General features: G+C 49.2%; 1 protein-coding gene across 1 annotated transcript in view; it reads left to right on the plus strand.

Annotated features, from left to right (window-relative positions):
- SH3BGRL (SH3 domain binding glutamate rich protein like) overlaps window positions 1-24,399 on the plus strand; it is a 525,471-nt gene that overhangs the window by 308,939 nt on the left and 192,133 nt on the right. The gene's annotated exons all lie outside the window — the stretch shown is intronic.

Here is a 24,399-nt window from a genome sequence, read left to right on the forward strand (position 1 = left end):
CGGACAAACTGGTTGTTGACGACGACAAGCTCCTACGAGCTCTTCAATGGTGGCAGAGCTTTCAGAAGCTATCCAGGGGGGTACCCCTGCAGAAACCGGAATTTCGCGTGACCATAGTGACGGACGCGTCCCTGAAGGACTGGGGAGCACATATGGACACTCTCCAAACACAAGGTCGATGGTCTCCGAGGGAATCGCTCCTGCACATCAACATTCTGGAGTTGAGGGCAGTGCGCTGGGCCCTAAAATCTTTCCTACCACACATAAAAGGCCCAGTAGTGCGAATATTGACAGACAACACGACAGCAATGTTTTACTTGAGAAAACAAGGAGGCACGCGGTCCGGAACCCTTTCCACCGAGGCTCAGAAAGTATGGCATTGGGCTCTGAACCACGATATAACCATCGTAGCTCACCATCTCCCTGGAGTAAGGTACGAGCAAGCAGACTCCCTCAGCAGGAAAATGGACCAAATACACGAATGGGAGATAGACAGTCTTCAGTTATCGAAGATCTTCAAGAAGTGGGGGCAACCTCCTCTGGATCTCTTTGCAACGAAGGAGAACAAGAAGTGCGAACTGTACACCAGCAGGTGGCCACAGAAGGGCTCTCTGGGGGAAGCGTTCTCCTTCCTGTGGACAGACAAGTTTCTCTACGCCTTTCCCCCGTTTCCTCTCATACGGAGAACCCTGCAATGGATTTGCAGATACGGTGTCGAGTCATCCTAGTGGCTCCGTATTGGCCGATACAGGCGTGGTTTTTTGACATGCTTCAACTGTCAATAGAGCAGCCGATAACATTTCGGAAAGCCCCGGGCCTCCTGTCCCAGGACAAAGGGACAGTGTGGCATCACGACCCGGACAGTCTCAATCTCACAGCTTGGCTCCTGACTTTTCGGAGTTTGGTGCCCTAAGTATTTTGTCGGATTGTCGAAGAATCCTGCAGGCTGCACAGGCCCCTTCCACGAACACGTTGCATGCATGCAAGTGGAGAAGATTCTGTGGGTGGTGTCCAAGTCAGCCAGGATTCTTCTCCCATATCTGCTGCATTTGGCGAAGAGCGGATTGTCTTTTTCGTCGATAAAGGTGCACCTAGCGGCCATCTAAAGGTTCACAAGGAAAAGGCAGTCGTCTCCCTTATTTAGTGATAGGCTGATAAAACACTTCATGAGGGGTCTATTCCGCACATTCCCGCCGATTAAGCGTTTTCCACCGACATGGAGTCTTAACTTGGTGTTAGCGGGCCTAATGAAAGCTCCCTTTGAGCCGATGGCTTCCTCGTCTATGAAGTTCTTATCGTGGAAGTTGGCTTTTCTAATAGCTATTACGTCAGCTAGGTGGCTCTCGGAGATACAAGCATTGGTCATAGGTCCGCCGTACTTGAGGTTCTTTAAGGACAAAGTGGTGCTGTCGACTAATCCTCATTTTATTCCAAAAGTGCCTACTGTTTATCCTAAACATTTGTCGATTGTTCTACCTACCTTCTTCGCAATTCCTTCATCGGCTGCGGAAAAGGCCCTGCACACTTCGGACGTGAAGAGCAATTCAGAACTACGCAGCAACTGTTTGTGGTTTATGGCCCGTCGACGAGAGGAAAGGCAATCTCAAAACAAGGACTAGCTAGATGGGTCTCGTCGACGATTGCTTTTTGTCACTCCAAAGCGGGAAAACCGCTAGAAGGACGTCAGAGGGCTCATTCCACGAGATCAACTTCGTCCTCGGCGGCGCTGTGGGCAGGGATTCCGCTGACAGACATTTGCCAAGCGGCGTCCTGGTCGGTGCCACACACGTTTACCCGTCATTACTGCCTTGAGAGGCAACATGCGGACGATGTGCAGATGGGAAGAGCAGTCTTGCGCCATCTGTTTCAGTGAAGTAAGCCCCGTCCAGCGGGAATGACTATATATATGCTTCTTTCCATATGTGTAGATGTGTAAAGATATGTAGATATGTGCTTGTACTACGCATGTAGTGATTATGACGATTACTGGTGTGGTCGTTCGGTGAACTGGCCGGATATATTTGCTTATGTAAATGGATATAAACTGTGAACAAGCCACTGGGTAGTGGCGAAATGCGTCAGGCTGCCGTCTGGCAAGAAAACTCTCACTGGGAGAATTTAATGGATTTTATATCTGCTGCAAGTGAAAAATAAAGGTTGTTTTACAACATACAACCGGCGTTGCAGTGTTTGCTGTTGGTTGCCCGTGATTATTACGTCATTTGGAACACTTTTGTACGTGGAGTGCTGCTCGCCTGAACAGTTTCTTCTGATGCCGTTCGTATTTGATAAAAAAAAAAAAAAAAAAAAATATATATATATATATATATATATATATATATATATATATATATGTGTGCGCACATAATAATGTTAATTGCATTCACACCGCCATATCAGAGTTACTGCTGTGCAATCTATTCTAAGCATGTGAATCCATGAAAGATCCAATGCTGGAGAAGGGAATAGTTTACCTGTAACTCCATTTCTCCAGCATTGGTATCTTTCATGGATTCACATGCGCCCGCCGGCCTCCCCTGAATGCATTGTACATTCTGTATTCCCCCATGCTACTTTGGAGGGGTTAAAATCTGAAGGGAGCCGCGGGGCGGGGCATTTATACTGCCACGTCCTATTGGGGCATGCGTGAGCAGCCCAAAAACGACATGGATAGGACAGAAAAGTGTCGAAGTTTTCCTATGGGAAAACGGCTTTATAAGTGTACCGAGGGTTCCCAGTCTGACGGGGAACATTCTAAGCATGTGAATCCATGAAAGATACCAATGCTGGAGAAATGGAGTTACAGGTAAGAAACTATTCCCTTTCCTTCCAATGCTTGCAACCCTTTAAGACCAGGTCTTCTTCGCTTTAGACAATCAGCTGTGTAATGCCGGCTCTAACCACCTATAGAAGCATGCAGTCCATGCTTCTCCTTACTTTTTCTGTTTCCAGCTCCCTATCAAATCAGCACGCTTGGGATGGAGGCTCTAATCGCCTGTGAATGGCTGCATTTCATGTTTCTCTGTGATGTTTACACACTGGGCACTTTACTAGTAGAAATAGACAAGCTGTCTCAAGCGAAGCACTAGGTGAGTCTTTTCCTCTCCCACCCCTGTGCAAGCTCGAGTAGTGTTGGAGCTTTTAACACCAGGCTCATGTGTATATTAAGTGACCTTCTGCTTGTTATTGGTCCTTGGCTGGACGACATTGCCCTACCACATAAAGGAGTCTTCTGGTCTGGGCGCTAACCTTTAAATATTTAGCCTCTTTTTTACCTTTCCCTTTCAACTAGCATTTCTAGTATTTTCATGTCTTCTTTAAAAATGCTGTCATTGTCTTGATTTACATATTTTCTTTTTTTTTTTTCTACAACTCTTCCATGAGCCTTCCCTGGCGACAACACTCAACCCAATTTCTGTTCTACCATTTTTTTCAAACTACTTGCCCCCATTTTAATCTTCAGGTTTAATTCTTAGATTTTTTTTTTTAATTGTGTTATTCTTCATGCACTGACGTATAAGTTTTGTCCCACTCATTCACCTGAAACTGCACTGGTTATTGTGCCATTTTCCTCATCTGGAGCCCAACATTTCAAACTTTCACTTATTCAAGGGTTCTTTTGTTCACTATCGACACTTCCTTCAGGCCTAAGAATTTGCACTCACCATTAGCTATTGACGAGAGATAAATATTCTGTTGTAATAAACATGTGCTGTGTGCGTAAGCCGGGGGAGGAGGTGTACGTGTATTTTTATGCCTGGCTTGTAGGTTGCAGCTTGACATTTGTTGTCCCCTTTATAAACTGAACTCTCCACTATTAAATCCATTCGCTTCATTTATTCTATCCCTTCAGAAGACCACTCCTAGATGTCTCCATACACCATTTATTTTCTCTATCACATGTCTTCATTAACACAAAGCATGTATAGGCTAGACATAATTTTAAGTACAAATGAATATTAATCGGCAATTCAGCTGAAGTGGAAACATGAGGCTTTTATAGATCAACAATATTACATTTTTTTTCTTTCAAGCTTAATGGCTGCAAGCTCTGGAGTGCACTTCCTTTATCGATTGGGTCTTCTGGCTACCTTGCTACTTTTGGCTCTTCTTTTCAAGTCAATCTTTCCTGATGAAATCCATTTTGCGTAATCAATACTAGTTTAATAGTAGATATTGCCCCAAAATCTCAAATAAAAAAACATATGGTAGATTTGATCGAAATTTTCAGCTGTATGAAATTCGGTGAAATCAACCCTACGGTACTATGGTAGCGAACAAGGGTTGCATGATTGTCCCACCACACTTTTGTTAGCTTCAGTGGTACTGGAGATTGCAGGTTTGCCCTCCTCTTCCTGTACAATAAAGTTGTACAAAAGAAAAGGGGTCTCTGTGGGGCTGTAAGTGATGAGAACCGTCATCATAGGGAGATGGGAGAGTCGGTGGCACACAATGAGGTGTGCCACCAACAGGTAAGGTAAGTAGGGCGATCGGGTTAGGGGATTTGCCTAAAATCATGCATGATTTGACCGCAGTGCGCATTTGGAATTCGAAATTGGTGGTTCAAAGGGCCAACCTATATACCAAAATCACTGCTACAGAGGGGATGGGGGAAAGGCAGAATATCTGTTGGCACAGCAACTGGCAAAAGGTGGCATGAAATCGAAAAAAGCACAAATTGCCAATTTCTGTTGTTTTACAGATTTAAACAAATGAGTGGGGCTTTCACGATTTGGCTACTTGGAAGCAGAGTTTCAAATCACATGCTTTAAATCTGGGACTCTGTGCAGTGGTCCTTTCTTTGCTTCTGCTCAGACCAATGTGTGCCACCATGTGCATGTACTCTATTTACTGTGCTGCTGCTTTCTCCCTATTGAGCAGCGCCTTGCCCTCTATTACTTTGTCTACTCCCCCACAACTCACCATGTGCTCTGGCCAAAATCATACTGCACCCTCCCTTGAGCAGGGCCCCGATTCCAGTGAGCAGGAAGCAGAAAGGCCTTGGTCCACAGCAGTTTCACACTAAATGTGTCCCTGAGATAGGTAGGGAGAAGAGTGTTCTTTTCTCTTGGAGCCTTCGCTCCACACCCCGAAGGCAGAGAACTTTGGAATAGAATGTGTATCAAACAGATCGCAAAGGGAATCCTTCTGGTCTCAGCCAAAAGATTAATCAACTCAAGGGAATGTCCCCTCTTATATAGGCAAACTGCTACAGCAGATAGGTCCAGATCATGCTTGTTATCAAGGGTCATATACAGGCTGCTGTAACTGGTGCCCTTTGCCTTCTGTTGTCATACCCAGAGAGCCTTGTCGGCAGGAAGTAGTGAGGGGGTTAAGAGGTTTGGAAAACACAAGCCATTTCCAAGATGGTTGAGTCCCTTTTAGGACTAAACATCTTCTCTGGGCTACTCCTAGCTCCTTCTTCTTCCTTTGTCTGCCTACTTCAAAAGTTCTCCAGTGATCCGAACGCTGGTGTGAAAGGTCACTGTCATGTCCGGACTGTCGGGCAGCACTGGTGTCCAGGAAACCTCCCTTGGAACGGTGTAGGTAGGGTATGGTATCACAAGTATGACACCGACACAATGGATACATTTTGTAAAACCTTTATTGAAAGTATTGGGGTCAGAGAAACTCCTATTTTGCCCTATAACTAAGATGGGAGTAGTCTCGACCATCAAACGATAAACAAAACAGTCAAATCAAAATGGCCTATGCTAACAGACCTAATGCCTGCCCCATCTCTTGTAATAAAAGTGTAAAAAGGAGAAATGTATGCAAAGGAAAAATCAGTGTTCAAAAGAATAAAGGTAGTTGAACCAGCTCCCATCCTCGTGTTACACCTCACAGATTAAGGCTGTCCCTGTAGGCAGGATGATGCACTCTGGCTCGGTTTCCAACACTAAGCAGTTCCAACCCGTGGTTTGGCGCCTGCCTGGCCTTCCACGTTAAAGTCTGTTTCTTGACTTCAAAAATGATATTCCAATGTAAAGTTCACTTAGGTCCCCCTCTGTCGGGCTCAGACCTCTCGCGTCTCAGTTCAACACAAACTTGCCTGGGGGCTCCCTTCCCCAAGCTTATTGTACTTCCGGACTCCCTCAATCAGACTCAGACCCCTTTCGGATGTCGAAGACTTTTGAATGTGCATGGCTCGTTTTACTGACCACCGCAGGACCACTTCGACTCATAGTTCACATTTACTCTCGCTTAACTCACATTTGCTTTTGACTTTCTAGCTTCAAACCATGTACCTTTCACAGAGAATTCCAAATGAGCTACTTCCTTTCGCTGGACCACTCTGTTACTTAGTATCGCTGATTTTACAGCTGCTTTTTACTTCAAAGTCCATTCACAGGTCTTCTTTTCTTCACGTCTCATCCACACACGTGCAGCCTTCACTTATGATATAATGTTGCTACTTCATTTGCTTTAACATACACCAGTCTCTCAGGTCGCTTTTCCAACTTACTGACTGTGTGTGCTTCTTTCTTGTTTTACTATTTCCAATTCACAAGTCAAGATTAGTACCACAGGCTTGGCCTTACCTCCCCAACTCTGCCGTTCACCCAGGAGGGTCGCTGGCGTCCTTTAAACACAATGCAATCTTCACTTGTGCGATATGGCTTTCTCCAAGTGTCTTTCGCGGTCTGTATGAGGCCACTACTTCCAGTAGGGAGCCCTTGGGGTTTTCGGCCTGCTGCTCTTGTCCCTTGGTCCGTTGCACTGCTCCATTAGGTGTGCATTTGTCCCGGAAGTTCTGCTCGTACTCGTGTTCCGCCTTGCTCAGAGTGTGTCTTTAGGTGTTGCCTTTTATTCATGTGAGGAGAACTAACTGGTATCAGGTGTTTACACTTAGTATAAAGTAGCTGACCTAGCCTGACCCAATTAACGTTACATGTCCAGTACGATGTGGGAGAGTTAGTCTGTTTACTCTGTCACCCTCTTCCTCGGCCCTGGGGGTGGGGGGATTGGGACAAAAAAGGGGGGAATGCTGCGTCCCACCATCAGCTGTCTCACCCCCACTCCCTGAAGACCCTCACCCAGGTGACCCTCCCGCACTGGTCCAACCCCAGGAAATTGATCCAAAAGCGATGGCTGCGTCCTGGCCGCCTGGATGACAAGTCCCCGAGACAACCTTTGGTTTCTCACATTTCCTGTGCCCTGAAGGAAGATGTTGGCCTCCCTCAGCGGAATCAAATTGGCTGCTCCTTGGACAGGTTCCCGCATTGTTTTTGTCGGTATACCCAGTCCACAGAGCTCCTACACACCCAGCTCTGTCAGGAGTGAGTCACCTCACCAAGCTGACACTACGGTCATTCAAATGTTATAGTTGTGCAGAGTGAGGAAACGGACACACAGGTGACATGTTTAAACATTCTACTTTATTTAATCTTAAAAAAAGAAAAGGAAAACCAACCTATACCCAACTCTAAAGTGGATGAGGGGGTTTCCCTCACTCAAAGTAAACACTAAGGGTCTTGTCAGGATATCCCAAATCAAAAATGTCCAATGTCCTGTCTGAAGAACAGACCTCACACTGTCTCTTATATCTAATTCTTAAGTAAACTAACAGTTAAAGAGGGGAGGTTTGTCCAGAAGAATGACTCCCTTCTTCTGTATTTCTTGGATGGGGTTGGTTCTCCTCAGCCTGCATCAATGACTACTTTCAGGAGGCAAAGCTGTTTCTCTCTGGAGGTACTTGAGCTCCCAGGATGTAAAGTTCAGTGTTCCAACTGTAGGTTAACTCTCCTGCTATCAGACCAAGAAAATACAACCCACTAGGTAAAAAGGCTACATGCACCTGTTTTTCGAGAAGGACAAGAGCTTTTATTTTGTATACAAAAGAATAAGGCGACAGGGTATTATGAGTCCATTGCCATAGAGCTCTCCTGTACTCCATGCAAGATTCTGATTATAAACACAAAAAACGTCACATATGACACACTCGATATACAGTATTAATCCCCACCTGTATTGGCTTGTCTATACATACTAATATTTACATATAGCCCATTCTCCAATTGGTTTCTCTGTCTTCTCACCCATCTTCCTCACATGTGGGTAACGTCATTGTCCATCTTGAAACACTGCAAAATAATCTGTTACATTCAACTGGCACCACCCTACCTTTTAATCCTAACCATGTGATGTGCACCTGGTTATCAACATGAACTCAGCATTCGACTTCGAGTTCAGTCTGATCCTTGAAAACAAAGCATCCTTTTATCATCCCAGACACATTGGAGCACCCATCATGCCCTCCCCACTATATGGGCATCACTCTTGGCTCTCTCTGGCACAAACCATAGATCATGTTGTTCTCCACTTTCCCCTTTAGCAGTTCTCCTCCCCAACAGTAAACCTAGTTTCTCACTAATCTATCCAGTTTGCGAAGGATTTGGGACCCATTTTCCTACACATCCGGTAGTTCAAATAGAGTGACCATCTAGTGTCTTAAATCTTAGGTCATGTTTTGGCAACCCAAGACCTCTGCCTCGCTTCCCAAGAGTATGACCTTCATGCTAGGTTGCAGCCCCTTGCCTGTTCAGCCACACACATTCCTGCATAATTGTTCTATGGCCTAGTGGATGTGGGTGTATGTGCATGTTTCTTGCCGCGTCTGGGAATTGAAATGTGATGGTCAAGCCAGAAATAAGGCCTCGTTGTTCTGTGTCTTCAACACATGTTGGGAGAATTCAGGCCTACTCTTAAATGCAACACTACTTTGTTATGACTACCATGCATATACATGTGTAATGTATCTCACATGATTCTATTGCAAAGTTACAGATTAGTTCCCTCCCATGTGATTTCCCGCTCCCGCCAGTTAGTCCCATCTGTAAAGCATCCACTGCAGCATCCTGCATCTTTTCTCCATATTTTAGTGTATTTTCCACAATCTAAACCATCTGGGAGAGGCAGCAATCTGCACATGCATCACAATATTCCGCCGTTTTAGTTAATCCTTCATTAACTAACTTCTCCCTTTATCTCTCTCTATCCGCTTCATCCTTAGGCACCTATGCCCTGCACATGTGGCTCAGACTACCCCTATCCGTACATATTTTTCTGGGGTACACGTAAGGTATCTACAGTCCCCATCACCTGCTAAATATACCCAGTGCTCCTTATATTTTTCAGGAACCTGTGGGGGCGATGGTAATGTCCCTTGAGAGGGCAGTGGGGGGTGAATAGGCTGCTCTATTCTAGCCATTTGTGGCTTATTTGTATCTTCAGTTTGAACCTGTCCATCTTTTGTGCCCGAGAGAGCCGTTCATGCCCCAATAGTAACAATCATTCTTGCGCTGTTGGGGTTTCCCTTGGCACAGCATCAAAGCATCATCTGGCACATGCAAACAGCACCAATAGGGACACCACGATCAAAACCCCAAGCCAGGATGGCGCACAGGAAAGCAGCGTGTCGAACCAATCTTCGGCCTGCACACCGAATTCGTTCTCCATGGCAGTCTTTAACTTGTGCAAGGCCCCTATGGTGTGCGTCAACAATCCGTTCTCTGCATCATTTGGGGGTATGTATGAGCAACAGGACAACCCAATCTTTTTGCACATGCCCCCTTCCATCGCCATCAGGAGATCCAAGACATGCTGGTTTTGAAGCGTCATTAACCGGATTGCCCTCAGCTCACTTTTGATAGCATTGAGGCCTTGGTCGGTATTTGCGGTAGCCTGGATTCCTGGAGTCAAGAGCGAAGCAAAGCTTTAGTATACAGACGATGTTTGTCTGGAATCGCTTTGAGCAACTTGGACGATTCCTTCGACAGATAATTTTATCTCTTCCTTCTTAACTTTACCAACTGCTTCCTCTTCTTCTTCTGGGGGGGTTGGATAGAGGGTGGTATGGATTGTGGTACCCTGTGCTTAGAGGCTATTGTCAAAAGAACTACTGGCACCGCCAAGATAGCTGAGTGCAAAGTTGTAAGTACACACGTGCCTCACCAAGAGGGTGGAAGATGCAGGTAAGCTAGATTGCCACACGCCCATTAATGATGCTGTTCCTTTTGCAAGATCAGGAATGAACATTGTCTTGTTACCAGTAGTGTTTGTGTCTACTGGAACAGTCCCATGCCCTCGAAAACAAAACTGATTTTCATCTACTTGTTGCACTTGTACTGGAGTTTCACGTGCTTCAATCCATGTTAGTTTGTGTATGTATGCAGTCCATATCGCAAAACATTTCTTATTGGTACTCTATATAACTTCTGCTCCGAACCCCACCAACCCCCCTGCTGCACAGCTCACCACTGCTTTCTCCCATCTATTGACACAAAACACCCCTTCCAGTTTTAACATGGGCAGTGGCTTGCATTAAGGGGCACTGTCGTCTTTGGCACACTTCTCTCCATCTCTGTCCATTTAGCACCACTGAAACCTTGTGCCCTTGGAATAAGCTGCAAATCCAACACAGCGCTAAGTGCACCAAGCACTGGGCCGCTAAGTGCAATATTTCTTGGGGTACTAGCATTTTCGGTGCCCCAGATACATGGGGATGAGGGAGCACACATGACTCCTGTTGTACCTCTGTTTCCCTACTGAGTTCATGTAGCTGCTATTCCATATATTTATTATTCTGGGTGGTGTACATTAGACATTGTATGAAACACTATGGGCCTCATTATGAGCCTGGCGGTAGGGGGTTAATGGGGCCGGTAGAGCTGCCGGCCCTGTTAACCCCCTACTTACTCATTTCGAGGACCGCTTGCGGGACCCACTAAGGATGCCTGGTAGAACCAGGCGTCCTTAGCGGGTCCTGCGAGCATGCCAGGATGCTATTAACGGGCCCGTTGTTAGCATCATCCCCATTCCCCTTGAGCCCTATGGGGGCTGGAATGGGGATGTACCGGGTTCAGGTTCCTTGAATGGGGAAATACAGGGCACTCCAAGATCGGAATGGCCCGGTATTTCCTCATTCAGGGAACCCGGACCCAGTACCCGAAATGGGGGTAGCCATGCCGCAAAAAGCGGCATGGTTACCTCCAGGGTCGTAATGAGGCCCCATAACCTTTTATGCTGATCGTGTTCCTTTTCCTCTGCCAAACCCCCTCTCACTCGCATTCTTAGATTGAGAGCTTCTTGTATTTTCATCACTTGGTGTTGTGGCTTCAAACTATTTATCAAAAAGTTGAACCTGTGTACATCCCTTTAAAGGATTACACCCCAGCCCCCCTTTGTATGGGCTACCCATATAACCTCACTCGACATGAATAAAAAGAAACCAAAAACAAAACCGCACATAAGCGGAAGCAATATTGTAGTACAACAGTGTTTTGAACACAGGCATTTAACACTGTTAAAGAATGTACTCCTTTGTAGATACATAATAAAACTTTTCGTACTCAAGACATTTCACACCATGAAATCCACAAATGTATCTAAAAGAAATGTGAAACATACAAAAGAAGTAACAAAACCCCTACTCAATAAACACTGAAATGCAGTTCTTGCTGCCATCACCTTCTCCAGCACGGGGTCTGGCATGGATGCACATGCTCATCAATATTCCCCATCGTCAGGCTGGGAATCCTCGGTAAAAGAAAAAATCAGTTTCAGTTTTGTTTCTGAACTGTCTTTCTACTAATAACCAATCACTGGTCTCTGGGTCATACTGCCCCCAGCCAATGACTGCCCTCTACCTAAGCCCCTCCTCTGGCAGCCATCTTCTGATTTTTACCATACGTTCAAGTGTTGGGAGTCCTCGTGCTTTAGGTCTTGAGCTTTTACTGCATTTTTGTGTTTTTCTAGAGAGTTTACTCTTTATTTTCCGGTCAAATCAAGCCTCAAGCTCCACCGTTTCATCTTCCGATTAACGGGACCCGTTTTGGAATTTTGTACGCCCCTCAAGGGCGTTTTTTCGTCGAATTTCACTTCTTGGAGGATTCCGGAAGATCTTTGAGGCCTAACCCGCATGGGCATGGCACAGGACAAAGGAGACTCGACGCCAACTGGATCCAACCTTTTTAAGATCTGCCCAGGATGTGGACTACAGAACGTCTTCAAGGAAGATGAGCACTCCCGGTGCCTCTACTGCCTTCACGCCGACAAGCCTCACGTGGAGGAGGACTGTGCGTTCTGCAAGAACATGTCCGTCCGGACCATGAAGGACCGTCGTACTCGACTTGCTAAATGGCTGGTCCAGCAGCAGGTGAGAAGAAGTCTGAGCAGTTTTCTAAGACTTTTGAGGGCGCTGCGGCGACCCAACAGAAGGCAAAGCACTGCAAATTTGCGGGCACTGGGAGCGCCGTTGGTTTGGGCTCCTCGGCTGCCAGGCAGGGCGCGATGTCACCGACGCCGTCAACCACGAGCCAACGCTCCGGCTCGGTGAAAAGGAAGTCGGGGAACCCGGTTAAGCTTTGGGAGAAGCCCTGGCATGTCCCGACAGAGAAAGCCAAGGGGGAGCGAGGCGGTGACCCTCCCCCCATGGTGAAGACGCACCCAAGGTCGTGAAGGCCCAGATTCACCTGGCTAAGGCCTCGATTGAGGGAGTCGTGGCGGCCCTAGTGAAGCCTGTGGAGGCGACCCCAGTGGAGATGTCCTCCAGGCCTAGAGTTTCCCTGCCATCCCGGAGGGAATCTTCTTTCCAGCCTATCGAAAAGACCCCCATGAAACCCCGGGATGGGGAAGAGAGGGTAGTCCAAACGGACTCAGATACCTCTTCCGAGGACGAGCTGTCTATCGTCAAGGCAACCCTGGACAAGAGGTTCGAGGAAACCGCCCGCGGGAAGGAACCCGATGAGGTGGACGTGGAGAGCGAGGGTGGAGCCGCCGAAGAGTGGCAGATCGACGAGGAACCAGACACCCCAGCGCTCCCGTCGCAACTGATGCCACCTCCTAAGGACAGGCAGGATGACATTTTGCTGGCACTGCAATCCCTGTGCACCGAGATAAGGACAAGGCTACCCTTGCCTCCGGTGGACGATCCAGCGGCGCCTGGACCGTTAGGGAGTCCTCTACCCAAGCAGCAGAGAGTCCATCCTCCCCCACCCTTCCATCCTTCACCTCCATCCCCTCCACCAAGGGATGAGACTGAGACGGCGATGACGGGGACGACGACGGTGGTGACGCCCGAACGGATATCCCATCACCCCATACCTGTGCTTCCCCTCCTGACAAAATTGGCCCCTTTCACGCCATGATCGCCAGGGCATCGGAGCTGTTCCAGCTATGCCCTGAAGAGCAGAAGGAGGGGTTCCTCTACCAACGACGGGAGGCCAAGAGGAAGACCGTCCTCTCAGTTCCGTTGCTGGACGACATCTGGGACGAAGGACTGTCACTTCTGAAGAACCGATCCACGGCCCCTGTGAAGAAGGACCGGTACGAGAAGTAGTACCGGGTCCCAGATTCCGTGCCTATGTGCCTCAGGGCACAGCCGTCCCCGGATTTGGTTGTCTCCGCAGCGGCCAAGAAGAAATCGGCAGAGGCGACGGCATCAACTTCCACTTCCTCACCGGACGGCGAGGGAAAGAAGTTGGACGCCATGGGATGACGGGTCATCTCGTCGGCAGCGACAACCATTAAGGCAGCCAACGCCATCGCCATCGTGGCCCGCTACGACAGGGAGCTGTGGTTTAAGATCGCTCCTTTCTTGGACTTCCTCCCAGATGACAAGAGGGCGGATGCCCTGGAAATCCTGCAGGAAGGATAGATGGCGTCGGACCACGCCATCACGCTGGCCACAGATATCGCTGACACCGGTTTTCGCCAGATCGACAACAGCGTTTGCCTTCGCCGGCGTGATTGGCTCAGAGCCACAGACTTCCGTCAGGACGTGCAGATCAGGGTGCTGGACATGCCCTTCGACAGGAACAACCTATTCGGCAAGGCAGTGGACGAGTCACTGCAGGCCATCAAGGCAGACACCGAGACGGCCCAGGCCTTGGGCTCTCTCCATCAGCAACGGCCGTAGTTTCCGACCTCTGGAGGCAAGTCTCAAGGTGCCTCCAAAGGATTCGGTGGCAGCTCCTTGTTGTACCACCAGGCGGCCCGCTCCTCGTCGCCAAGGGGGCAAGGCATCAGCGAAGCAAGACTGAACTGGCCGTGACGTCAGGCCCCCACCCGAGCACCCTGGTAGGAGGCCGGCTGGCAAACTTCGTCGGCGCGTGGAAGTTCATCTCCACTGACAGTTGGGTGCTGGATGCCCTGGCCCACGGGCATACTCTGGAGTTCCAAAAGAAGTGTCCCCATTTTCCACCAATGGCCAGGAAGGAAAACCACATTCCACAGCTGCTGTCATGCATGCCGGACGTGGTCCTACCTCCTACGCTCGTAGAACAGCTAGACCGTTCTATTCCAAATGGCGGTTGTTCGATACGTTGCCGGGAAAACGACGTTTGCACTTTTCACGTCGCTAACTTCACGTGTATTCTGCTTCGTCACGTGAACTACGGCATTACGTATATAAGCAGCGTGGAAACTTCACTCGCTGCTTCTGATCGAATCATTTGGCGTTGTGTAGCTTAACCTCCGATCTGCATCCTTGCAGGTTACTTCAGCTACTTTTTGGGCCTTCTATAGCGTGTTTTCCGCCACACGCTGATTCCTGGAGCTGTTTGTTCGCGTGTCCTTCCACACGCGCACGTTGTCTTCAAACGCGGCTGTCCTGGGCTGCGTGAATCCTGTTCGCGTGCAAACCCACAAGCGCACGCTATCTTCAAGCGCGGCTGGCCTGGACTGCATGAATCCTGTTCGCGTGTAAAATCCACACGCGCACGTTGTCTTCAAACGTGGCTGTCCTGGGCTGCGTGAATCCTGCTTGCGTGCAAACCCACAAGCGCACGCTATCTTCAAGCGCGGCTGGCCTGGACTGCATGAATCCTGTTCGCGTGTAAAATCCACACGCGCACGTTGTCTTCAAACGCGGCTGTCCTGGGCTGCATGAATCCTGTTCGCGTGTAAAATCCACACGCACACGTTGTCTTCAAGCGCTGCTGGCCTGGACTGCGTGAATCCTGCTCGCGTGTAAATCCACACGCACATGTTGTCTTCAAGCGTTGCTGGCCTGGACTGCGTGAATCCTGCTCGCGTGTAAATCCACACGCACACGTTGTCTTCAAGCGTTGCTGGCCTGGACTGCGTGAATCCTAATCGCGTGTATTTCCGCACGCGCACGCTATTTTCTTCGCGGCTGTGCAGAACCGCGTGTACTTTGTTTATACCATAAAAAGGGCGATATTTCCAATTCCTGCACCTGTGATATTAACAGGGGGATTGATTCATTTCTATACTTTTCTCTACGTGGGAAGGAAGCTTTTCAAGGATTATTGGAAGGTGACAGTGAACAGTACTTTGGACGCTATCCTGTGGTGCATCAACACGGTATCTAGCGTGAGCCTCGTTCCGTTCGGGATAAGTCTCCCTTACTAATCTTCCCTTCCTTGTCGTTTGTTCTACCTTTGGATTTCCTCAAGAGACGTCTGCTGGATTCTTCTGCCCTAGACTTAAGGTCAGTGTGTGCATTCATGTCATTTTCTGTTCTATCATACTCAGTTTGGGGCAGTCTCTTATGATACTTTTTGTTCTAGGCTGACTTCCTATACCTCACCCACGCCCTTTCCAGTGATCCATCTCTCTGCCTGTTTTGTCAGTCAGAGAGTTGTATCATTTGGAAGGTCTAAACTTGACTTCACAACTATCAAATCGTGTGAACAGGGATCCGGAAGACCCTACCACCTGTATCCTTTTGAGTACCGTATCCTTTTCAGTCAATACTTTGGTGCTTTCTGACAGCTGCTTCTGGAGGTACGAGCAATGCTGAAGAAGGGCGCGATAGAACTCGTCCCAAAGAGGCTCCGGGGCTCTGGCGTATACTCACGGTACTTCCTCGTCCGAAAGAATATCGGTGGCTGGCGGCCCATTCTAGACCTCCGCCGCCTCAACAAATTCATAAAATCCCAGAAGTTCCAGATGCTCCCATTCCAACACATTCTTGGACAACTGGAGGAAGGCAACTTTCTTTCGTCGCTGGGCTTGGAGGATGCCTACTTCCACATATACACAAAGGACATCGAAGGTTTCTGTGCTTCGTGGTCCAAGGACGACGCTATCAGTTCAAGGCACTGCCCTTCGGTTTGAAGTCGACGCCAAGGGTCTTCACCAAGTGCCTGGCACCAGTGGTGGCGCGGCTGCCCCTGCAGGGGATCCACATCTACCCCTACTTGGACAACTTGGCTCACCCGAGCAAAGTCAAGAGAACTCCCCGTCGACCGCACATCGAGAACCGTCCGCCTGCTCACGGAACTGGGGTTCTCTAAACCTTGCGAAGTCCTGCTTGGCTCCATCGCGGGATGCCCTATTTCTGGGAGCCAGACTCAACGCGGTGGAACGGCTGGCGTCACCGTCGGAGAAGAGGATAAAAGCCATCCTGGGCAAGGTACAACGGCTGTTGACCACGGAGGTTGCCAGGGTGAGGACCATCAAGTCCCTGCTCGGCATGATGTCGTCATGCATCTACCTTGTGCAACTGTGCAGGTTACGGATGCGGCCGCTGCAGGAGTTCCTCGACGCCCATTGGGTACAAGTGATGGGAAGCTTGGAGGACAAGATCACCCTCAACGAGACTTTCCGGTGGTGGGGCACCCGTGTGCATCTGGTGGTGGGCATGAACTTCCAGATCCCAGCGCATCAGGAAACGGTGACGAACGCCTCCCTGGAGGGATGGGGTGCGGACACTGGAGATCTCATGCAAGAGGCCTTTGGCTCCCGGAGGAGAGGTCTCTACACATCGTCGTGGAGCTCCACCGTGTTCTGGGCCCTCAGGTCCATCCTCCCGTCCCTCAAGGACAAAGTGGTACAGGTCTTCACCGACAACACCACCACAATGTTCTACATCCGGAAGTAGGGGGGTACCAGATCCCCAGCTCTATCCAAGGAAGCGCAGGACCTGTAGCACTGGGCCATCGCCCAGGGGATGTTCCTGGAACCCTTCCACCTGGCAGCAGTAAAGAACACTGTTGCCGACTCACTCAGCAGGGAGTTGCGCTCCTGCCACGAGTGGGAGCTCCAGCAGGATCAAGTGGATCTACTATTCTGACTATGGGGCAATCCCCAGATAGATCTGTTTGAACGGCGATGAATACCAAGTACCAGAGGTTCGCCAGCAGGTTTCCCTAACCTGGGAGCATGGGCGATACATTCTCCTTCCCCTGGGACGGCCTATTCCTCTATGCGTTCCCACCATTGCTGTTGCTTCTGTGACTCTGACTCAGACGGTCCCGGTGCAGGATGATCCTCGTCGCACAGGCGTGGCCGAGGCAGATATAGTACCCGGGCCTTCTGGACATGTCAGCGTACCCTCCAGTCAAGCTTTCGACGTTCGCAGATCTTCTCGCCAGGGAAGGAGGCGCGATCCTGCACCACAACCCAGGGTCGCTGAACCTGCAGGCCTGGCTACTGCAGCACTACAGTTCGGAGGCTACGATATCCCGGCAGACTGCAAGGAGGTACTTGCCAAGGCCAGGGCTTCCTCGACTCTGACGTACTATGGACATAAATGAGAGAGGGTCTCTGTCTGGTGCCGTGCACAGAAGATCAACCCTCTACGGATTATGACCCCTCAAGTGCTGCCGTACTTGCTGTCGCTGGCCAAGGCGGGGCTGGCGCATGCATCCATCAAATTTCATCTGACAGCTACGTCCCACTACACCAGAATTCCAGGGCGGTCGTTGCTGTGGTAGCACCGCCTGGTGAAGGAGTTCATGAAAGGACTGTTCTTCTCGTTCCCGCCGGTGAAGGCTCCGGCCCCAGCGTGGGAGCTCAATGTGGTGCTGACCCGGCTCATGGCCCCTCCATCCTAGCCTTTGCATTTGGCGCCGCTGAAGTTCCTATCGTGGAAGACCGCGTTTCTTGTAGCATCACCTCCACACAATGAGTGGGAGAGATCTAGGCCGTCTCCTGTAAACCTCCATAACTGACATTCCACGAGACGAGGGTAGTGCTGAGGACGCACCCCTTGTTAGTCTAGAAAATACCCGACCATAGCAGAGACGATATATTAAGTTGGCCGAAAATCAACCGCATCGTGTGACTAGCATCGTCAGTACAGAATTGACAGCATAACCATAGAGCGTCCATTTTGTAACAATAGAATTCGCAGTTTTGCTTTTTCTTTGCTTCTGTTCAAATGCTTTGCTAAAAGTGAATTCTATTTCGTTCTGCTCATGCACAGAGCAAGGCCACAAGTTGCATGTTGAGAGACTAGCCCAGACAGCGATGCACTGTTTCCCTCCTTCCCTCCCTCTCTCCCTCCCTCACAAGTCCTTGGAAGTAAGCAGAAAGGCATTTAATCACTAAGCAGGTGCCAGCTAGTCTCGCTGGAGCGGCAGAAACTGTAGAAATAGGCAGTTAATGGCTTAAATTATACTCTTTTGCGGCCCCCCTTTCTTGGGCCCCTTTAGATCGAGCTGACATCTAGCTCACAAATAGAAACCAATAGATAGTAAGGCTTGGAATGTGTCCCTCCTACAAACACAGCTTGCTTGCAGAACAAGAGCACTATGTTCTTGGTAACAAAGAATAGTGTCTGCACCTTCACAGATTGCAACTGTTGCTGAATAAATGTCTTCGAGGGTGTCATATTCGTCATAATTGTCAATCACCGAACCCTTGCTAAAGAAGATACATTATGGTCGGTTTCGGATGTGTCATTACTGATAATATGATGGTCATTTTGTATATAAGGAACTGATGTAAAATGTTCGCTCTCTTGCATCCCACGAGGTCTGGGTGACGCACGTTGCGGGACGTGAGACCCAGTCGGCCGACCAAGACCATTTGCTTTGCAATAAACCCTAGATTTTGGGAATTGAACCTCGTGTCTGGCGTATCAGTTCGTGTGTGGTGTTTGTGCCTTGTTTCCATGCTTGAGGGTCCCCTAGGGGCCACGTCACCCTCCTTCATGCCCATGGTGCCGTCAGACTTACATCTCAACAAGCCCTTGGTGTTGCATGTTTTCTTCCCGTCGCCTTCGTCGCCGGCTGAGAGGACTTTGCACTTGCTGGATGTAGCTTGAGCACTGAAGTTCTATGTGGACCGCATGAAGAGTTTTCGGAAGACATCACAGCTGTTTGTGAACTTTGGCTCTGTAAACCAAGGGAAGGGCCTCTCCAAGGCTTCCATTTCCAGATGGCTCTCCGGCTGCATCATGCACCGTCACCGGTTGGCAAACCGACCATTGCCCGGCTGTCCTAGAGCCCATTCAACCAGAGCGATTGCTGCTACTAAGGCGTTCCTGTCTAGTGTGCCCCTGCTGGACATCTGCAGGGCTGCTACGTGGAGGTCGACGCACACCTTCACAAGATTCTACTGCGTTGACCGGGATTCCGGGGAGGAGTCCAGAGTCGGCCAGGCAGTGCTGCGCAACATGTTCGCTTGAAGCTGAGCCCGGTGAGGAGGTAAGAGATTCTTAATGTTGAGTTGTTGAAATGCTTAATGTTGAGCCTTGCCACCTCCCGTGGTTGTGCATGTGTGTACTGCTATGTATTCTTGTATTCATGTGAATCCATGCCAGACCCCGTGCTGGAGAAGGAACAAGTTACTTACCTGTAACTGTTGTTCTCCAGCATGGGTCTGGCATGGATTCACATGCAAACCCTCCCTCTCTCATGATGCCTTCCCCCAGGCATCCGGACCAAGCCCATTGGCCCGGGAGCAGGCATGTAGACATTTAGTAAAACCTCAGCAGCCCCGGCTAGGGGCTATTTGGGTTCAGTCCTGGCGCCTTAGGCGCCAGGCTCATAGTAGAAATCAATCCTGGCGCCTAAGGCGCCAGGCTCATAGTAGAAATCAGTCCTGGCGCCTAAGGCGCCAGGCTCATAGTCATTACTTACCTCAGGCAGACCATGCTGCAAATAACTCCAATCCAACATGAAGCCTGAAAGGGACTATTTTTCTACAGGGACTATTTTTTACTCGAGTGTGGTTCTAGGGACTTCTTACCTGGGACTACTTTTGAGGCTATTTAAACCACGCCCGACCAGCAACACACGCTTCGCGTTATTCTGCATCCAGCAGCGTAACGCTCACCGTGCCTGCAGCCTGCATCCAGTCTTCTGCCACGCCCGCCTCGAATCCGGAGCTCCTAAAACAAAGAAGAAAGAAAGGGACAAGGTTAGAAAACGAACTTATTTCTATTCCACACCTGATTCTGGATCCATCTCGTCTCCGGACCTGTAAAGAACATCATTTCTGCACGCGCCGCACCTCCAGCTGCAGCGCCGCGCCATACTCGCTAGTCTTAACAGCATCCTTCGGGTCGGCGCTGCCTCCATCATTTCTTCGCCGAACTTCGGCACCTAGGAGACCAAAGAAAACCACTAGGTGAGCCGAGGGAACCAACAAATATAATTCTTACCACCATAGACTTACCTGATTTACCACCGGAGGCATCCTTTTGTGACTCTCCATATTTTCACATGCCGCATCTGTAAAGAGAGACAAAACAACACGTTTTCCACGTGCAACATTTACCGGACAGCGCCGGGTAATACAGACTCTTACCTGAGCGCCACCAGCTGCCACAAGAGCATCTTTTCACGAGCCAGCTGCAAGACAAGAAAGGAAGGGGGGGGACAACCGTGAACATCAGACATATTGAACTCTATGAACTTAATACTTACTGGTCCTCACCAGGAACCTCAGAGTCAATACTCTCCGGAACTCTCCCGAGCTTTCAAACCAGTGAAATAACTGGAATCGACGCGCCCCTACAAATCCACGCAGGATGGAGAGCTCATCTTTCAAGAATATAAGGTGAGATTGCTGTGAGGGCATTTCGGAGGTGATTAGTTGGGGAGGACTGTGGGGGTGCCATCACTTGAATCCACAAGTGGCTAAATCCATCCCTCCACTTGAAGGAGAATATTTCCACGGGTTAAGCAGACAAGATTAGGAGGGCAGATCCAGTCGGTCTTTGCTGCACTACGCATCACGTGGGTGGAGACCGCAGTTGTCCAGGTCCGACCGACGCCCCTGTGGGAGCCAGGTGAGCGTAACACCCTCCGACCCCTCTGCGGCTCTTCTATTGGTCCTTCTGCCATTTTACATGCTACCAAATCTGAAGATGGCTGCAAGAGGAGGGGCTTAGGTATAGGTCAGTCATTGGCTGGGGGCAGTATGACCCAGAGACAAGTGATTGGTCATTAGTAGAAAGACAGTTCAGAAACTGATTTTCGAGGGGATTGGGTCCTCCGACGTATTCCATATCGCTTACTTGTCATAGATATGGAATACGTCGTCGGACCATCCCATCGAAAGAACGTTACCAGGTAAGAAAGTAACTTGTTCTTTTTCCTTATACACCCAAATTAAAAATACTCAGATAAAGGGCTAATCGTTGGGGCAGCATTTGTGGTGCTTTCCTGACATCAGACAAATGCACCCAATACCATAGTTCTTTCACTTTGACAGCAAGGGGAGTAGCATACACCACTGTATAAGGCCTGTTATAACTGGGTTTACTGCAGCTCGCAACATTTTTCACATACACCTTATCATTTGGAAACCATTGCAGTTGTGGCTAGCTCGAAGATTCTGGTACAGCGCTGTTATCAGTTTCGTCCGGCTGTTGTGGAGCAGTCTGTCGAGAAAGGTATTTAATACACTTTGTTAACTGAGTTAAATACAAATTAATTCATCCCTCAGAATTGATGCAGCCCTATGACCATCTGAAGCATTAGGCACAGTTGATAGTGGTGTGTACATATGTCTCCCTGTCACTATTTCATGAGGGGAGAGGTAGTGGTCCTTACAGGGATCAGTCCTCCAACTGAACAAGCCAAGGGGAGACAACGCACCCAGTTCCTTTTCAGAATGTACTCCTTTGGAGATGCATAATAAAAGTTTTAGTAATGAAGAAATGTCACACTACAAAATCCACAAATTTATCTTGGGGCATCACTACCTTCCCTGTACTTGTCTGTCTCCATACTAAGTCATTTGCAGATTGAACACGCCCTCTCCTTTGTCACACCTACTTCTCACCCTGTTACGCTTGTCCTTGAATCCCGACAATTTCAGTCACTGGAAGAGCCTTGTATGGAACTTGTAACTGCAATTGCATATTTACAAAAACAGGATGTTCAGAAATATCCTGGAGAGGCAAATATGCAGCCTGTTAAGGGCGGCACACTTAACCTCTGCGGCAATGAAGGCTCAGAGAGAGCTGCATTTAGTCGAACTAACAGAACTACGTGCTGCAGTCCCATCTGCCCTACGAAATCCTCTCCTCATCCACCTTGACAATCCTTAATGAACAGTAGTTTTGATGTATGCAGAGTAAGAATAAATTGTTACTCGGCACCCATGCGCTGCCTGAAATGCTTCAATATGAGCAATTCTCTTTGTGCAGAGTAATGCCCCCGAAGCCTCTGAGTCAGAAAAACTTAATGGTCTCTGTCCACTAACTGCACCACTGCTGCCCCAATATGTGTCTGGCTAGTCTCTTGATCAATAGTTGACCCAGCAACAAAAAACACTTCGAAGGGATTGTGTCCTCCGACGTACTCCTTATCTTTGATAATACGTTTAAAGCTTGCTGGCCTCGGAAATGTTTTCTGTAGAGGGCGCTGCGCGTGGATGTCCGCCGAGTCGATGTCCCTCGACGGCCACCGTATCAGCGCCGACGTCACCATGCCCATAAATAGCCATGCGCTGCGTCCGTTGCTCAGTTCCGTTTTTCCGCGCTTCGTGGGGCCTCGGAACGTCGTTGCTCAGTTCAGTCAGGATAACTAACTATATCTACTCGAATATACCTTATCGTTCTCGATGGCTTCTTCATCGGAACCGACGACGCTGCGATCCGGCTTCAAGAAATGTCGAGACTGCAGTAAAAAAATGTCGATAACGGATCCACACAGGATCTGCTTGTGGTGCTTGGGATCCAAGCACCATTGTTCGGAGTGTGAGGACTGCATGTCCATGACGGCGAAAGCCTTGAAGGAGCACAAGGGGAAGCTCGAGAGAGGTAAATCAGTCAAAACCTCCTCGAAAGTTTCGTCGGCTGAGTCGAGGCATTCGTCTCCTCGCCGTCAAACATTCCCATTCTAGATCTCGAAGTAGCTCCCACCATTCGTCGAGATCAAGACACTCAAAAAAGAGACGTCGAAGGTCCCCTTCCTCGTCTTCTGTGTCCCCAGAAAGGGTCTCTTGTCCCACTAAACACAGTTCTCAAGCTGAGTGGGAGGAATTCAGAAAGAAAATGTTAAGCGTCTTCTTGAACGCGGCCTCGACCCCCTCGAAGACAGCTGAGGGTGATACCCCGGGTGAAAAACCCAAATCAAAACGCGTCGAGTCGCAGCACCCAGCGAAACATTCCACCCGAGAGCGCCATGAGCCATCGGGTAAGAAGGCACCATCTTCGTCGTCGAAGATTCCTTCGCACGGATCGGCGCCATCGACGCCGTTGTCGAAGGGTTCCTCAACGCATCGGTCGATCGACTCGACCCCAACGCCGATGAAAGAGAGGACCAAGGCCACTCCACAGCCAACGGTGATTCCAAGGGACTCCGGCACGACGCCGAGACCGTCGTCGATGCCCTTGAGTAGGATCCCGATCATCTCAAGTTCTTCGAGACCCCTTCCAGTTTTTTCGACGCCGTTCTCGGCGCCTTCGAAGCCTGTTACATCGGCGTCGACGACATCGGCGTCGACGACATCAACGTTTTCTCGCCCAATAACGAGTTTGGCTCTTCTGCCTTAGAGATGGGTTTTACACCATTTCAGAGGTCAGAGTACCCTGGACTTTCTTCAATTTATGAAGAGGGGGAAGATTCTGACCAGGAAACATTCGGTTAACAGAGGACCACACTGCCTATTTCAGAGGATTTCACCTCTGAGGAAAGAAGGCTGAAGGACCTACAAGAGTCACTACATGAGGCAAGTGGGCTGGACACTTCCCCAGAAGTGGAATTTGTTAAGCCAGACCCAGGGGAACTTGCAGAAACACCCTATAGAACCGTGATGTCAAGAATTATTGAATTTATGGGTTGGTCTGCGCCTTCACCTGTTTTTCAACAGGATGATCTAACAGATATATTAGACAAAGGCCTACAGGAGGACCCGGTGGTCCCCTTCCATGCAGCCTTACAAAGGAAAATTGCATCTAATTGGGAAACTCCTGAAGTTATCCCTGCGGTCAATAAAAGATTGTCAACCAAGTATAGGGTAGCGGCTGCTGACCCTGAATACTTATCAAAACACCCGACCCCAGAAAGCCTGGTGGTTCAAGCGGCAACTTCATCTAGCAGTAGGACCGCTTACCCTACTGTCCCACAGGATAGAGATGACAAGAGGTACGACTCTATGGCGAAGAAAGTCTTCTCTGCCTGTAGTATGGCGTTGAAGTCCATCAACGCCACCTGTATGCTCGCCAGGTTCAGTCACACACTATGGGAG

This window comes from Ambystoma mexicanum, chromosome 5p, assembly GCF_040938575.1.
Source record: "Ambystoma mexicanum isolate Mex_15411 chromosome 5p, UKY_AmexF1_1, whole genome shotgun sequence".
Taxonomy (NCBI): Eukaryota; Metazoa; Chordata; class Amphibia; order Caudata; family Ambystomatidae; genus Ambystoma; species Ambystoma mexicanum.